At 33.7% G+C, this 18,529-nt stretch overlaps 1 protein-coding gene across 3 annotated transcripts in view; it reads right to left on the reverse strand.

Moving 5' to 3' along the window:
• Nucleotides 1–18,529, reverse strand: part of LOC106614761 (streptococcal hemagglutinin) — a 256,841-nt gene that overhangs the window by 96,610 nt on the left and 141,702 nt on the right. For all 3 annotated transcript variants that reach the window (XM_036370143.2, XM_014230661.3, XM_070108073.1), the window contains one exon: nucleotides 9,899–9,951. The gene's annotated coding sequence lies outside the window, so the exon portion shown is untranslated. The remainder of the gene's footprint in view (nucleotides 1–9,898; nucleotides 9,952–18,529) is intronic.

The raw sequence follows: 18,529 nt of genomic DNA on the forward strand, positions 1-18,529 counted from the left end.
CGGGTCGGGCGCGAGGCGTACGTGTCCGACTGCAGCATTGGAAGTAATGCTGGAACTCACACCGTTACATATAGTGATCGAACAGATGGCCAAACAGACCCTGCTTTAAATGACAGCAGAAGGGGTTGGCAAAGGGTAGATAATCTCGTCCCAGCAGATGAAGGCCCTAAGTGATTAAATGCCACTGGCCTTTCTTCCAAGCGACAGCATTACCCCAAAGCTGTAAGCTTCACTAGGAAGTTCAAAGTTACCCTGGGCAGTAAGGCGAAATGGAACGATTCCCCGCTGCACCTACTGCTAAGGGATAGCACTATCAAGTGGTACATCGATGGCTCGAAAACGCCGAAGGGGATTGGTGCAGGGGTCACAGGACCACGCCCCAAACTCTCCCTACCGATGGGAAGTTTTCCTAGCGTTTTCCAGGCGGAAGTATATGCTATAAGTCGGTGTGTAGAGATAAACCTTCAACGCAACTATCGCAATAAAAGTATTGCCATACTCAGCGATAGTCAGGCGGCACTAAACGCGATCTCTGCTTTAGAGGTCAAATCGCTACTAGTGCAGAAGTGCATAGAACGACTGAACAGCCTATCAAACCATAAAAGAATGCACCTTATTTGGATGCCTGGTCACAGGGGTAAATCCAGAAATGAACTGGCTGACGAGTTGGTCAGCTCTGTAGCCTCCACAAAAATGGTAGGACCAGAACCATGCGTAGCGGTTGGTCCACACACCATTAAGGAGCTGCTCCGTAAAGAGGAAAGAGTAGGCAGGGAAAGACATTGGCTACATTGGACTACACTGAAACAAAAGTTTCCAAACCAAAATAAAAATTGTAAAGCAAAGAGGATAATCAGTAAAAAACTTAAATGCAAGGAAAGGGACATATTTTGTCTTAAATAAAAATTCATATTGATTGGTACAATAAATTCGTTCTCGTACATAATTGCTAGTTATTTTAAATGTCGTGGTTTAGGCTTCAGTGCTTCAGAGTGAAATGCGCACAAAAATGCAAAATTAGCCATATTTAAGCTAGGCTGTGTTTATGGAGGCTGTGTTTATTTTTTGGTGATAGGTACAAAACACCTCTATGCTAAAAATTAATATAGACTTTTATTTGTATATGTGGGAGTAGAAAACATACGAAATTTCGCCGTGAAAATTTCTCAGAAAATGCTTTCTTGTGAGTGGAGTATATGCGTCTACGCGGAAAAAGTCAGCCTCATCGCGATTATAGTGAAGCCAAACAGATTAATCAAGACTTATCTGTCGTCTGTAGTGACAGTGCGGCTGTTACGCACATTAATCTAAATTCCAAAACAAATTGCTGATAAATTTACTGCTGCGTCTGCGGGCGTTGAATACTTGCATGCCGTGGTTGTACCAAATCATACATCAACCAGCTTGACTGCTTTATCTTTAGGTAATTTTTTCAGACAAATTCCTACATTTCATTTGCGCTGCTGTTCGCTGTCGTAAAGTTTGGCCTAAAAAAATGTAAATTGATGTCATATTTTACGGCAAACATTTAAAAAGTAGAAATGATGAGGCTGAAAATGTCTGGGAACAACTCTGTGCAAGGCAAGAAAAGCGAAATTACTTTGGGGATAATGACTATAATTTAAAGCGTTGCATACCTTAGGGGGCGGAAAAAGTACGCGGCTTGGCTTTAAAGAGGTAGAAGAAAACAACATTGAAATGAATGTGTATTGAAATTAAAATAAATAAATAAAATAAATTAACTAGAAAAATTAAATTAAATACAGTAAAAAAAAATAAAAAGTAAAACTTAAATAAATTTTGTTTAATTAAAATTTAAATAAAATAGAACAAAGTATATTTTTATAATTAAAGCAAAAAAATTACTTTAACTTCGGCGGCACCGAAGAGTTTAGTTTGTATGTCAGTTATATAATATAGTGGTCCGATCTGAACAATATGTGCAATATACAAACAAGTTCCTCAGTCTTTTAACTATCAATCGGAATTTTGCACACGTGCTTCTCTCCCCAAGAAGCTGCTCATTGGTCGGAACCACCGATATCGGATCACTATAGCAAATAGCTGCCATACAAACTGAACAATCGGAATCGAGTTCTTGTAAGAAGGTCTTATATTTGTGAACGGTATTATAGCTTGGGCAATCGAAGTTAGCGTTTTTTCTTGTTTTTTTATTTTTTATGAAGAACTCTTTAGTAGCAAAATTTTCATTATTAATTTTTAGCTACATTTTAAACGTCTTTTTCTTAATCAATCAATTGTTCCCTGTGAAATTTCAGCAAGCCGTGCGCTTTTCTTCGGTACCGTTCGGTTCGTTACAATCCACCCTCTCTCCGCGGGTGTGCTTATTTGAATGTGCGTGTCATGTTGCCATTGTTATCATAATGAAATTTCCAATCTCATTAATTTTGGCAGCATAATGGCATAGGCAGCTATCAATCATCTTCGGTGGACGAAGACGACAACAGCCTGCTGGTGGAGTTGATCACAATACGAATTATATGTCATCATACACCTCACTCTCCCGCTCATTGACGTTTTTGTTGTTGCTGTCATATGTACAAGCACTTAGTGGGTGACAACTAAGGCGCTCTCAGCAATAGTCTTCAATCGTGTTGTTGTTGTCCATTTTTGCAATATTTTCTTGTCGCTCGACTGCACGCCGGCTGGGCCGAAAATGGTTAATATTGATGATGAAGAAGAAAACAACAACAACTATAAAGCCAAACAGGGACAGAAAGTATTGGCAAATTCTTTTACCAGCAACGAAGCCGCGGAGGGTGAGTAATGTTGAACAGACGGCACTTAATTTTATAGATTGTGTCAATATTTTTTCCAGCGCTTACGTTTTTCATAAATACATTTATATATATATGAATGAAAGTATGAAAATATGTACGTTTATTTATTATTGTTAATGGCTTGTCCGCCACAGTGTTTTCAGCATCATTTGCTGTGCAAATATGCGTTACGCGACGCTGAAATCGAAGTAAAAAAATCTATGCTACGAAGATGACATTCACCACAGTTTGTAATAACTAACCAGGCAGTCGTCGCCAATCGGGCAAGAGCATGCAGCACAGTCGCCAATTGCTGCTACAGTTGCAAAGAGAAGAAATAAATAAATTTTGACAACCATTTATCAAAACAAGTTGATGGCAAAGTGAACAACTACTGTGAACTATTGCGCTCAGCGTGCATATATATATATATATATATATGTGTGTGTGTGTGTGCATGGTGACTGGTATCCATTACCACAAAGTAATTGAGTGATTGAAGTTTGAAGCATTGAGACTGTGGACCGTTAACTGTTGACTGTTCATAATGAGCTGGTTGATTGAACGACACTGCAAATGGCTTGAATTACAAAGAGAACTTGAACGGAGAGCTAAAGAGTGGCATGAAGAGGAGAAACGTGAATTGCCAAATTTAATGAGTAAAAATTGAAAACAGTTTGTGGCATGTTCTGCAAAAGAGGTGCAATTTTTGTTGCTTTCCACTTACAGAACCAAATTTGATTCCTTGTGCTGCTGTGTTGAGGAAAAGATGTGCAGTGGAAACACATAATTTTCGATATACGCCGCATACTAGGATCATACACAGATTAGATTCCAAAATACGCATAAAATCGTCCCGAAAAGGGTCTTACTTCTGTACAAATAGTAGATAATAGGTATAGTGGAGAGTTAAAGACACCTGGTCAAATTTGGCTTGGATTGCTCTTAATACCATAAACTGGGCGCGCAAGCTGAATCGATAAATGTTTATGTCCTAGATTAGTACAACTTTTCTCTTTTTATCATGAAAACAAAATTTAACAACAAATTTGCTTAAAATTTTCTATTTCCAATATAGTCCCTGCGACGGAATCGGCGATAGGCGACCTACAACTGTTGCAAAATGATGTCGGGTAGAGGTCGCCAACGAGGTGCTTGACAACGTTGGTGAGGATCCTACTCGTCTTGTTGGATGTTTTCGACATTTTGGAAATTAAACACCTAAACTTAAAATATAAGTAACCAATAAGAACAACAAGAAAAAAGTGAAGTAAGGCGAAGCAACCTAAAACCTCAAAGAGATTGCCGTAAAATTAATTGAAGTGCTAAGAAAAATCCAATTTGCTGTTTCCCTATTATTCCGTTACATAGATATTAATTACTTTTTTAACTTAAAGAAGTCTTCAGCACAAATCTAAACCAAAAATGCTAAAAAATTCTAAGAAAAACGTAGATGAATGCATGACTTAAAAACTTTCTCAAAACATTTATAACACGATTATAAACAAAACCCTTAAAAAATTATCGCAATCAGTATATTTAAATGCGCAAATACTTATTCAACAAAGAATAATATATAACAAATTTGTAGCAGCAACAAATCGAATAAAATACCAAAAACGACATGAACCCATTTGATTTTCACGTATAAATATATGCAAGTGTGTAGCAACATGATGATGCTGCGCCATGTTGACATATTATCGCACTTTTCACACGGTCATTAATCACAGAACACACACATGCCCGCATGTAGGCCACGCCCCCTCAGCCACATTACTAATTCACAGTCAGCTTGGTTTATAACATCATCGCTCTACACTCTTATGAACAAGAATTAAATGGTGTGAAATCGCGTAAATGACAAATTTCTTTGCAACAATTCTCATGTGGGAGCGAGCGGCAGGCGGGGCGTCGTAGCAATGTAACTTTTATGAATCTGATTTGTAAGTGCACCAGGCACAAGCAAAAAAGATTAAGCTAAATGTCGCTAAAATAAATTTAAACGCGCCTGGCGGTGAAATACCGGGGCGTATACGTAATAGGAGCATGAGAGTAATTTTCCTTGCCTTCAGTGGAGTTGTGGAGCTGTGCTTAAAATCATGCCCACTTACACATATGTTGCGTTAGCTGTTGAATTTATGTCAAACGTTGTGGGTTAACATTGCGCTCATTTTCTTTTCTCAGCTTCGCACTGCAATTTATCATTATTTTATCAAATGTGAGGCCTAGGCGCAGAGTCACTAGCGAGTCGATTATTTGCGTGAATGAAATGTCGATTTGTTTTATTTAACCCAGGCGATTTGTGGGTTGGTCGAGCGAGTAATTTATGAATATGAATGTGTGTTTAAAACCTTATATGAGCGTCAGTAATACTAATTTATATTTGGAGAGTTCTCAGAGTTTTTTGAATTTGCTCCGTAAGATAAGAATATTTTTGATAATTAACTAACTTAAAGAATTCCAATAGATAGTGAAAGTAATGCAACAGTAATTTTTTTAAATGTAGTTCCTTTAATTTTGATTATTATTGCACTGAAGAGATAGGCGCAGTCTGAGATCTGTAGATTCTTGAAGAACGTAGACGATAAGTTTTGAAGGCCGAATACATGTTTTAAGTTTTGATAGCTTTTGGTATAGGTTTTCCCTTTTTGAAGTCAATAATCTCCAAATAGCTATTCAAAGCGCTCAATCAAGCTGGAAGCAACATGATTAAGGCCTTCTAAGATAAAAACTAAGTGACCACAGTAGTCACTGCTTTATGATGTACACAGTATGCAAATAAATATTATTTGAAGGCAAAAGACAATCCTCTAAGCCATGTAAGACTATATTGCACATTGCAAGTTTTGTGAATCCAAGACTCTTTTCAAATTTGATAGTACAAGAAATTGAGCTTTTAAAGAAAAATTGTATACCAAGCTTTTAGCGTGTTTATGGCCCCACTTTCTTTTATATTTTTTTTTACATACTCAAACTGGAGGTCCGATTTTACAATCGTACTGGATTATGATATATTTTTAAAGTAGTAAGAACCTGGTTTACTTCTGATCGAAATGAGACAACTGTTATTATACCAGTTTCATATAAATTGGAACAAACCCGTATAATTTATACCAGTTGCTTAAAAATAAAGGCATTGCTTATAAGAGCAATTTCTTGAAAGGTTTAACAGCTTATTATAATTTATACCAGTTGCTTATAAATTAGACCAAATTTGTATAATTTGTACCAGTTGCTTAATACTAAAGGTATTGCCTTAAAATTATGCTAGTTCCTTAAAAGTAATAGCAGGTGACTGTAAATTATACCAGTTGTTAGAAAATTATACCAAATATGTATAATTTATAACAGTTATTTAAAAAGTAATTGCATACAATATTGTACCCTTTAAAGTTATATTAACTGATTTTAAATTATACCTGTTGTTATAGTTTACAATCAATTCTACTCAGTGCTTAGTTAGTAAACACAACTTATTTGAAAAAAAAAAATATATATATATATATATTTATATATTCACGCTCATTGTAAACTTTATAAACTAATATTGAGTAATCATAGATAACTGTAAATTTCATAATTGATAAATTTATCATTAACAGCAGTTAGCGTTCGCACAGCTGATGGTTACACGGCATATGCTGCGCGTCCAAAATTAATGAAGTGCCAAACTGGGAGTGTGGGAGGGTCAAATTCGCGCGCCGCATGCTGCTGGACCGACAGATATTAATGAACTCTGAAAAACAACCCCATATATACATATATATCAAGTATCTATGTATACACATCTGTACCGGCCACTGACTGGTTGTTTAAGGGACGCAAGAGCGAGCGGAAAACATGTGTTTGCTGGCACCCTCGCCTCCCCCGTTGTGCGAAATTTACAAATTACTTAATCAGCCGCTGCAAAAGCCACTACAAATGCTACATATTCGATTAGTTGCTGTTGCTGCGGCGAACTTTATTTGCAGATACAGTTTATTTGTTGTTGTTGTTTAATATTATTTTAGCGAAGCTGTTTTTTTTGTTTTTGCATCTCGGTCTATTTTGGCCTTTAGCGCTAGCACAATTAAGCCACAGCTAGAAAAAACAATAGCGGTTAATTGTGATTGTGTGTTTAAGCGCATGCGTGTGTGGGTGTGTGAGCGCGGCATTGTCGGCTAAACTCTGGGGCGTTGCATGGACAATCACATTTGATTTATGTTTTGCGGTTTTTTACAATTTGCCAAATTTAAACACTTATCTGCATTGGTGTGCGCGTAAAGGTACTACATGTGTGTGTGTGTGTGTATTTGTTGTTGGCGCTGGCTCCCCGTGGATTTTAAATGAATTTGTCGTTTCATGTTTCCAATTAGTATTAGTAATTTATTAGTGGATAGATGATTACTAAATATACACACATACAGGTATATACAGCGTGTTTTTAATGTTTGGAGTAGCCACACACACACACGCATACACTCACAGGGCAGGCTTTCAATTAATTAGGAATTTTCATATTGTTGACCCCAGTGTGGGGCTGTGTGGTGAAAAGCGATTGGATTTTTGGTTATTTGTTAATGCGTTTTCCACCGCAATGTGTGTTGCCGTTATTCCTGCAGCTGTGGTAATCACCAACACGAACAGTGAATATTATTACAGAAATAAATTGCTAAAATATTGAATTTAACGCCTAAAAGCAGAATTTGTTTGGAAATAATGTAGTGGGCACATCTGAGTAAATGTTAATTGAGTTGCACTTTAATTAATTACCAGTAAATTGGAAAACAAATATTTAATAATTCAATCAAAAAAATTTAATTTAGCATAAGAAGCAACTTGAGAGGTTATGCTGAAGCTATGGCGTAAGTCTTATCGCAATCTGAAAGGTTCTGCGCATTGGGATATTTTAGAAGATATGTGATTTGTGTAGTAGTGACCTGTTTGACATATAAAATATGTATAATATAATACAGAGAGAATTGATTTCAAATAACAGCTATTTCAAGAAACACTTTCAAGAAGGCAAAACACTTTCAAGAAGCCTGGAACAATATTTTAAACAGAGTTGCCACTGCGAATAATTTATTCATTCAATATATATATAAATGGGTAGCAATGAAAATATTGTAGCTCTAGGAAATTTTTCCACCAAATAATTTCTTTGGAAATTAGAAATGAAGAGAGTTGCCATCAAACCATGTTGGTCAAATTAAAAGCTTATCCACTTAAAAGATTCCAGAGATTTGTACACAATATCCTCAAAAACAATGGAACACACAATAACTTTTTTTGTAATGAAGTTGTAATAATACTCTTGACGAATAAAAAAGTTTTCCATACAAGAACTTGCCTTTGATCGGGTATGACAGCTATATGCTATAGTGATACGATGTGAACAATATTTCGGAGATTGTAGAGTTGAATGGAGCAATAATCAAAGCGAAATTTCGTGAAGATTTTTTTCCTTTGTACATTTTTTCAAAAACTACGCGTATGTAGAAAGAGGCGGACTAAATCAACTCATCGTGAGAAAGCACCGCCTTTCTCCTCCAACGAGTCTTTCTCTCCCATGCCCTCCTCGCAGTTATGTGAGGGGTAGGTTCAGCTACCTAGTCATCGATGTAGAGTAAGTTATGATATCAACGTGTACGAGAATTCCAGAGTTTTCAGGCTCGCAGTCATCTAAGTACCCAGATTCGATGAATCTTAGGACAGCTTTCGGGGCCATATACTTTGCGGCTATGTCCACCGGTGTCGCCAATTTTTTCACGACTGTACCCACCGACTACCCCCACCGAGAGTTCCCACATTTTGCCAATGGTACCGGGCTCAAAAAATTCTGTTATCAACTTTTTTGTGTTTTTTTTATTTTTTTTTTTTTATTTTTTTTTTTTGGAAATAGCTGACAATCAAGTCAGTTGTTTGTTTACTGAGTATTACACCATTGATACACACAACTTAATGACATCATTTAAAATGAATAAATTTTCAAAAATAATCAGTTTACATAAACAGCTTTATATTAAAGTTTTTGAAACATAAAACGCGTTTACAACGAAATTTCGATGCCTAATTAGAATACCAAAGATTGCCTAAAATATAACACTGACGTCAATGGGCAGTTAATTGCAGTTATATTTATGGGTTATCAACACTCACTGATATTTTTAGGCCTTGAATGTGAAATTTCATCGCACTTTACTGCGACAAAAAAAGGCATTTTATACAATAATTATATGAGAACATAACATACTTAATTAACTCATTGGCGGCGAGTGAACATTTAAGATTTGACATTTGAATTTATTACGCGTTTATGCACTTTCAACTATGGGTACCCTCGGTTGCGACACGTTTTGCTCCAGTTAAATTACGCTTACAAACATGTCAGTGTTTTATTGCTCTCCCACAAATGTGACTAATGACTGGCGTCTGCTTGAGTCATTTCATTCTGCTGTCCTTCCCACAAATAAGCACAAGAAAGAAATCTCAATTTTAAATTTCGTGCTTTTATTAACAACGAATTTCCAGGGCATTCTATTTTTGCTGTGATTTCAAGCAGTTGCTTGCTTTGTAATTTGTCATTTTGGATATTTTTTCTAAATTTTTTCCTTCTAATTGCCGAAATAACAGCGAGCAACTTGTTTTGGGTATAATAAGGGAAGACTTTCTTAGTTGGCAGAACATTTTTAGCAGCTAATTAACTTGTGATTTTAGAGAACTTAATTAGTTGTTTCCGTTGCTTGCTCTTTTACTTAAGAAAAAAGATAAATAAAGAGAAATGAGAGAACTACAAAAGACACGCCGTGATTTCAGTTGGTAATTATAGTGAGTGACTTCTTACAAGCAAGGGACAAAAGCGTATAGGATATTGTCTTCAAAATAGAGATATAGTGAAACAATACCAAAATGAGAAATAATAAGTAATTTTTATAAAGGTCACTAAGTTTAAATTAACAAATCAGGTCAACGTGAACAAAAATTATTCTCGATTACTTCACTTATCGGAAACTAGGTTTAATTAACAGCATTAAATAAACGTCAATCTCATTAAAATTACTCAAATTACAATCACTCTATCATATAACGGAAACTTATTTAGTTTCAGTTTAGAAAATTTAATTTCAACTCACCATTTTGTTTTGTTGTTAAACCGCAAATCGTGTTAATCGAATTTTCCGTAATTCTGAAAATCAAAACACAAAGTATAAATTAAATTAGTATGAGTACCATATGTAATTATTCAATTAAATTTATTATGTCTATATATAGTACAAGTATTAGTAGCCATTTTAAATATTCAATAAATACGCTTACACATCACTAATTCACTTATACATATGCATACGAGTGAATGCAATTAGGTATTGTTGACGTTAGCAGATATAAATCAAGTGAACTTATTGCACAATTGTCATAACAAATGCAAATGCTGTAAGTAATTAAGTAGTTGAGGCGAATTGAATTTGCAATTAAATTGTTTAAATTTGTTGGATTGAAAGTGTTTGTCGAGTGGCTTTTCAATGTGTTTGTCTGATTTAAGGGAGAAGTTTTATGGGCAAGCAAGTTGATAGCGTGATTGCGTTGTATGGGGCAAAGTTGACAAGATTTATGGCGAATAATAAAACGACATAGTATTTTGAATTGAAATGACAGGAATAGTAATGGTAATTGAAATGGTGATTGTAATTGTAATAGGCTTGTTACTATGGTAGTAATTTTAGTTGTGGTATTAATAACTAAGGAAAATGAAAGGTAATTATGGTGGTAAAGGTATTTCACAGAAATTGTATTGTAATTGTAGTAGAAGTGTTAATGGTAGTCGTAATTTAAATTTACATACATATGTGATAACATATATTGTACTATTTTAGCAATAATAAATAAAGTAATAGCACTTGTGGTAGTATTGGTACTGCTAATTGTAATGGTAATCGTAATTCCTAAAACAAATATGTTGCTTAACGGTTTGGTATTCATTAGTTAGTAAAAGAAAGGTAATTGTGTTAGTAATGGTATTTAATAATAATTTTTACTGTAAATAAAGTAAATATTTTAATGATAATTGTAATATTAATAAAAGTGATAGTAATTATTAGCAGTAAAAAATAAAGTACTGGTAATTGTGTTGGTAATGGTACGGGTAATTGTAGTGATAATTGTAATTCTTAAAAGAAACTAATATTTAAGTAATATTAACAATAGTGGTTGCAGCTGTACTTGTAATAGAGTTGTAATCATAATAGTAATTTAGGTGATGGTACTAATAAATAATTGGAAAGCAATTGTGGTAGTAATGGTATTGATCATTTTAGTAGCAATTGCAATTGTAATTGCCGAAATGAAAATTTTGCAAACCCATTTTGGCATTTATGTTTGGTCAACACACCTTCTTCGTACATATAAAGTAACTTTTGCTTTGCTTGTACTGCATTTTTACCTTTTTGATAGTAAAACAATAAAATAAGCCGAAAATGCTGTTTTCGATCTTCCATCTTCGATAGCGCACCAAAAAAAAACTATACCACAAAATTTTAGAATTTTTTTTTAAAAACAAGCCTTATTATATCAACTGTTCAAATTTATAACAGTAAAGCGGTTAAGTGCGAAATTGGCTGCGACAAAATTAACTAAGATCAGCTGTTGTCATCAAACGAAATTATTCGTTGAACGATTCAATAATACTCAAAGTTTAATGGTTTTATTACTGTAGTCGAAAAATATGTATACTTAAGAAAAAAAACGTGTTACAAACTTCGTGGCAAATTTAGTATACCCTCTTCAGGGTATAAATAAACCCGCTCTTAATATATATTTAACTGGTATAAATTCCCTTAAGGGGTTACATGGGTTTCGCGGCTTCAAAAAATTAAATGATGTTTCTTGTCTTATTTAATTCTATAACTCTATCTAGACTATCTCTTCTATAACTATCTAGAATATTGTAGTAAATTTTCAAGTTGATACCAGTAATACTTTTCGAGATACAGCTTTGAAAAGTTGCGCGCTCGAGTATATATTCACTTAAAACTTTAAATGCGTTTTTTTTCGAAACTGTGTTTTCAAAGTCGTTTGTCAAGATTTTTCGTGAACTACTCCACCGATCTTGAAATTTTATACAGGTGTTGGAGATACAATTTACTAGTGCTTGGACAGCTTTAATTTTTTAAATTTTTTTTTGAAAATCTCAAAAATTATTCTCTAACTGTTTATCTTTAAGACACAAAAAGTTTGAATTAAATAAATGATTTTTTATATAGAAAAAAATTATTGAAAATAGGTATTTTTTTACCTGACGAAACCCAATAGTTTTATAAATAATCAAATTATAATTAGGTGAATCAGTTGCTGTATAAATGCGACTATCAAAGTTTATTCAACCAGTTTGTCAGTTAGTGACTAGCTAGTCGCGTATTTGTGATATTTTATTAGTATATATTTTTTTCGAAAATAAAACAAAGATTACTATATACTAATGTAGCGACTAGTTTAAGCTATAGCGGATTATGTTTGAGACTAATGAGTTTATAAATAACTTCTAACGATAAATTTAATCAGTATATTACAATATAAGTATATAGTCTCACCCACATACTAATCACCAAATATGTTAGAGGGCAACGATTACAAATGGCGTGAGATCTTATCAGTTCCAAAATTTAGTCAAGAGAACAAAGCGAGGTTATCAGCTCAGTGTCAAGCCACTTTGTTTTCAATAGACAATTTATTGCGTTTCTTTTATAATAAATCTTTATGTTTTCATATAATTGAATAAAATACTGAAGTATTAATTATATCAGGTAACATTTTTCAACTGATTATTTTAAATACTTTGTAGCCGCGCATTAATTGTCTGGTAAATGACACTTGATGCAAATTGCACATTTATTGTGTTAAATATTTAATTTAACATGATAAAGCTTGAGCACGCGTCTATTTGTATGCCGACTGCAGGAATTCTTTTGCAATTAAAATGTGGCATGCCACAAAAGTGCCATATCCAATTATTTGCATGTGAAACTACGATTGAAATGAATATTAACGGTGGACAAGCCAGTAACGAGACAAGCAAACTGCTTTCTGTTGTTTAAGCAGTGAATTTTTGAATAGGAAAAGCTCAAAATCAATATGTGCTGATTAAAAAATACTATTTTGAAAATGTAGGCAAATAATTTTATACTACCCTTGTTTCTGAAATAAATTTAACTCTCTTTAACTTAATTTTTTTTTTTGTATTTAATTATTTCTATGATTTGGTTATAAGTTTCAGTGTGTACTACGCCTAAGAAGTAAGCGGAGTTTAGATTATTTGCCAGTATTTTGGTGCAGCGGGATTAAACATTTCCAAAATTGAACTGCCAAAGTGTCAGTCCTTCACTAGATATAGAAATGAGCTCATTCTGGTTACGTTTAATAGATTGTCATGGCGACTTTTATGATTTTGAAGCATTTTGTTAAAAACATAATATTTGAACGAGTCGACTTAGCCAAAAATCATATTAGATCTTTTTTATAGATAGTTAAATTCCATATGAGAAAAAGTATTCGTTTATTTAGGATTTTCTTTTTCGTAATTTCTGACGATATTTTCACGGTATCGAAGGAAAAAAATTTAAAAGTGTTTTTTTTTTTTTGGTCTACTCTATAACATATGATATAAGATAAGAATAGGACTCGATTTTCTTTTCAACAACAATATTATAGATTGTTACTTTTTCAATCAATTACCTTATTCTAGCTAACTAACTTAGAAATTCAATGTAATTTCACTTGACTTTCGTCAAGAGAAACGAGCGTTCACTTGTCGAATGCAGCTTAAATCATAATTTCCAACTTAATACCATTTTCTAACTATGTTCGTGGAATGCAGCGCTACGTCCCCAAAACTTCTCCAGCAGCAAAAGCGCTGCCACCCAACTATAACCGTCAAAATGAAATCGAATTGCAACCACATACTCGTGCAGCACTTGTGTGCAGAATTCCACTTGTAGCTCTCACGTTTTTCCCTTCGTTTGCTTGTACAGAGTTGCTGGCTCGTTAGTACAGAGTCACTCTAATCGCTTTCTCCATATTTGCAGTTTCCACATAATTGATTAGCTGATTAAATTGCAATTGGCAAACTGCATGCTAAAGAATCAATCGTATAACTGTAGATTAGCTGAAATTTGTATGCCAATTAGAGTGATTATAGGAGTTGATGGAAGCGCACTCAAGCTGTTGAAATTTTCGGTTATATTTAAACAGAATGTTGCACAGAAGAAATTAGTTGAAAAAAGCTTTCTTAGATTTCTTTTTCATAATTTAAGCAATTGTAATGTAAACTTACGGGAAATTTGCTTTAGAGTAGTGGATAGCAGTAAGTAGAGCGATTTTAACTAAGAGGAATTCTCTGAGCACCGTACATTCATCAAACGCCTAACTACTGATGACGAAACCCACGTTAAATAACGTCGAAACTATTCAACAGTCTAGCGAATGGCTCCAAAACTGAGCCGAAACCGAAAAACCGAAATTTGCTGAAAGAACTGAAGACAGCAAAATTAGTTATGGAAAATTAGATTTAGCGTTGGCTTAAAAGCAGTCTATTTTGAGGACGATAATAAATATTTGTATTAAAATACGGCAAAAAGTCAGTATTTTTTTGTGAATCCGGGTCTAGTTTGATAAATTGGCTAATTCTATATAAGAAATATCATCCACCGAGCTTAAATCTTGAATTTAAAAAAAGTTTTAGAAGCACTTTCGAAATTATCTCTAATAAAGTGTCATAAAGAGCAAATAAAATAGAGCCCTTTGATATGGGCTATGATATATGATATGAGGAAAGCATATAAAACGCAGTTGACACAACAAAAATAGCATAAAATATTAATAGAAACAAAGCTGTAAATAAAACAATATAAATACCGCAAACCAAACCAACAAAGTGTTTAATTTCGTTTTCAGTTTTCACAAGAACTAGATCTTTCGAGCACAAATGTGGTCAGTTGAGACGAAAAACGAAAATGAGAATAATAATTAAATAAAATATTGAAACAACAAAAAACACTCATAAAGCTTAAATAAAATATAAACAATATAAAACGAGTATAATATTAAAAGAAATTTTCAATTTCACAAAGTAGCGCTGAGACACAACAAAACAATGCAATAGTTTACGGCAAACAAATAATAAGCACACACACACACACACGCAAATAATGGGAAAAGTCTATGCAGATGCTACAAAAAGGATGACCGTATGCAATATTAAAATGTCAGTCACGTGATAAGATGTAATGTGTCCTGCTCTATGTTGCGTCGCTTTTGAGTGTCTCTTATGGTCGGAGCACCGAGGGGGCCATTACTCCGAACGGCAAGGAGACGCAGGAAAGTCAACAATAGTAATGGAAAATGCTGCCACCACTACGACACTGTATGCCGGTTAAAATATAAAGCCTTCATAGTGAGTGTGTGTATGAGTGAGAGCGAAAAAAGGGATGCCAGGACAATGCAAATGGGGCAAAGTGGCAAATAGCGTTAAAAGGAATAATGTGTATACACATTTTAATATATTCATATGTGTGAGCATGCTGGTGCCCACATGCCAGTTGCTGCGACGAAAAATTGAAAACAGAAATATTCACAAAAAAAAACACATAAAAATCAAATGATATAAAATAAAATTGAGTATGATAAAATTAAAAAAAGGATGTTCACAGTTGTGTTGGCTAAAGTGACATTTGGAGTTGTGTCGTGCCAGTGACTGACAGGCGGCAGCTGAAGTAACGGTAATGGCAGCATTTGCTCAAGCTAGCGATAACAGTTATGAAATATTAAAATGAAATAAAATAATATTAAACAAAAACAACAATAGTAGTAGCCACATGCTAGCACTGCGGTTTGGTGACTGCAACTAACTATTCCGGCTATCAACAAATGGCAAACGACAAACGGCAAGCGGTAAGCGACGCAATGTGCTGCTGACCCAGTTTCTAATGGTGATACAAAAATGGAAAAGCAAAAAAGTAACGTAGCCAACCGCTGTGTAAGACAGAAATATGCATTAAGTGTATACAAGTGACACACAGGCCGCTGCCCTGCAGGGAAACATAGGGCGATCAAAATCAAATACTAATGAATTTAGAGCCTAATATATAATTTTTTCTCTATCCTTTTATGTAGCTAAAATTTTCTATATACTATATGTATGTATGTAAGTATATATTGTTTCTGGAGATTACATATTTTAAATCTAATAAACTAGCTTTTTCAATTGGGGACTTTTCAAATGAAAATCCATTTTTAGATGTTTTCAGTGCAGTTGAATCATTTTTTATATACGTGAATTTTGGCATATTACATTAGTAATTTTCGAAGTAATGATTACGCACTTTATATTTTGATCAACTTTTTTCACCCGAATCACTGTACTTTTATTTGTACCGAATCACGATACCTTTATGTTTACCTAAAACAGTAATTTTCAAAGTATTTTATATTCACTTAGTTTTTTGGCAATTTTTTTCTACCGAATTTCGATACTCTAATTCTTACCGAACTACGGTACTATTATAATAACTAAACTAAGCAATTTTCAAAGTAACGTTTACGCACTTGATACTTGGTTAACTTTTTTTTACCGAATCACGGTACATCTAACTCACCTAGTTTCGGAACTGCTAAAATTGCATTTTTGTCTCTAAAGAAACCATGTGATATGATTACTTCAATATTTTAAATATTATATAAGTTCCTTTTCACGCATTTAAAGCTCCAATAGAATAGATATTGTGTTCTTTATTTGACATTAGTATGGTCACAACTTTAGTTCAACTTTTTACATGCATACATATATAAATTATTTTAAGTATGTATGAAACCGAATATATTGTTTACTAAGCCCTCTGAGATAAAACAATATCTTGATTTAAATTAGCTTCGTGAACATGCGTGTGCGTTAACATAAGTTGTAAAACCAGTTATAATTATATTTGTTATACTAATTTTTTTAGTTCACTACATTCCTACAGGGCATTAAAAACAACAAAATAACAAAACATGAAAAACCGCTGCGAAACTTAACTTAATTCAGGATATACGCGACGTATGAGTGACATTCACTGAATGGGGTGTGTATTATCCGTACATAGGCAATGGGATGTAGGTATATGTGTATATGCACTTTTGTGTGTACGTATATGCTATAGAATATACGCAAATATATATATGCAAATATAGGTATATACATACATATATGTACGTATATAAGCGCTTATGGTTTGTACGCAACTTCCTGTTCGACGCATTGTCCCAAAGCGCCGCTCAGCGTTGAATTATTTTTATGAATATTATAAGCATATGCAAATTTCTTTATTGTTTTCTTTCTGTCTTTTAAACTTTTTTCCAACTTTTTTTTTGTTCTTTGTTTTTTTGCACACATTTCAACAGTTGGAGTCACGGGAGTGTCATTTCAACGAAATTTTTCAGCCTCAGCTGCGTTTATGCAAAGCAAGTAATGATGAAGAAAATTAAGCTGGGGAAGAGCGAGATCTTTAATGCAGTAATAAAATTAAGCAGAATAAAACAATTTGCAAATTTTCTTTAGAAAATATTTAGAAAACAAACTTAATTAATAAACGTTTGAGAACTTAGCACATTTCTTAAAGTTATATATCTCAATCTTGCATACATATCTTTATTACGTATTTAGTATTTGAGGCCGTAGAGAGAAATAATTATTAATAACTATTTAATAACCAATAATTGTGGAATTAAATTAGCAAATACTATAGCTTACCATTATAGCTTAAAGCTTAATAGGCGCCTTCTTTTTACTGATTTATGAATTTATGTGAAAGCAATATATGATTGTCAATGCAAAATGTTTAAGCACACACGCATTAAGCATTTATCTAGGACACTCGACTGTCACATTATTTTGTGCACGCACACATTTTCTTACGCCACACATCAACTGTCATCAACATATGCTACAAACACACTTACATTTTCGCATTAAGAGCGGGTGAACAGCAGCACCACATAAACAATTGAGTGAATATTTAACTTTGTCAGCCGTCACAATACTTCGACAATGCTTTTGCAGAACATTTGACAATTGCAAAAACAATACCATTGACAAAAGCTGTCACAGGCAGACACTTTCATGAAAAACAATTGAACGCACGCTGAATGACAATGGCATTAAATCAATGAGCTTTATCAATAATCAAATGAAATGCAAAATGTCACAGCACATTCAAATTATATTTATTACAACAAAAATAATGGCAGCTAAAATCAGAGATTTTCATTGAGAATATTGAAATAATTCTATAAAACAACAACAAATGTTGATGAAAACAAGCAAAAACGTTAACTTCTGCTGCTGTTTTCTAGCTGGATCGAGGCTAAATTGTATGGCTGCTTTATGCTACAGCGGTCCGATCTTAATAATATGTGTGGAGATCGTAACGTTATTTTGGACAATAATCCAAGTAAAATTTTATGAGGATGCATCTTCATATAACAAAGTTTCCCCATGCAAGGACTTGATTTTTATCGATCAGTTTGTATGATAGCTATACCTCATAGTGATACGATCTTAACCATTTGTTCGGAAATCATAGCATTAATGGCAAATTTCATGGAATAATCTTGTCAATTAAAAAAGTTTTCCATACAAGAGCTTGGTTTTATTCGTTAATTTGTATGGCAACTATATGCTATAGTGGTCAGATATCGACGATTTCGACATATGAGCAACTTCTTCGGAAGAAAAG

The sequence above is a fragment of the Bactrocera oleae genome, chromosome 4 (genome assembly GCF_042242935.1).
Source record: "Bactrocera oleae isolate idBacOlea1 chromosome 4, idBacOlea1, whole genome shotgun sequence".
NCBI lineage: Eukaryota > Metazoa > Arthropoda > Insecta > Diptera > Tephritidae > Bactrocera > Bactrocera oleae.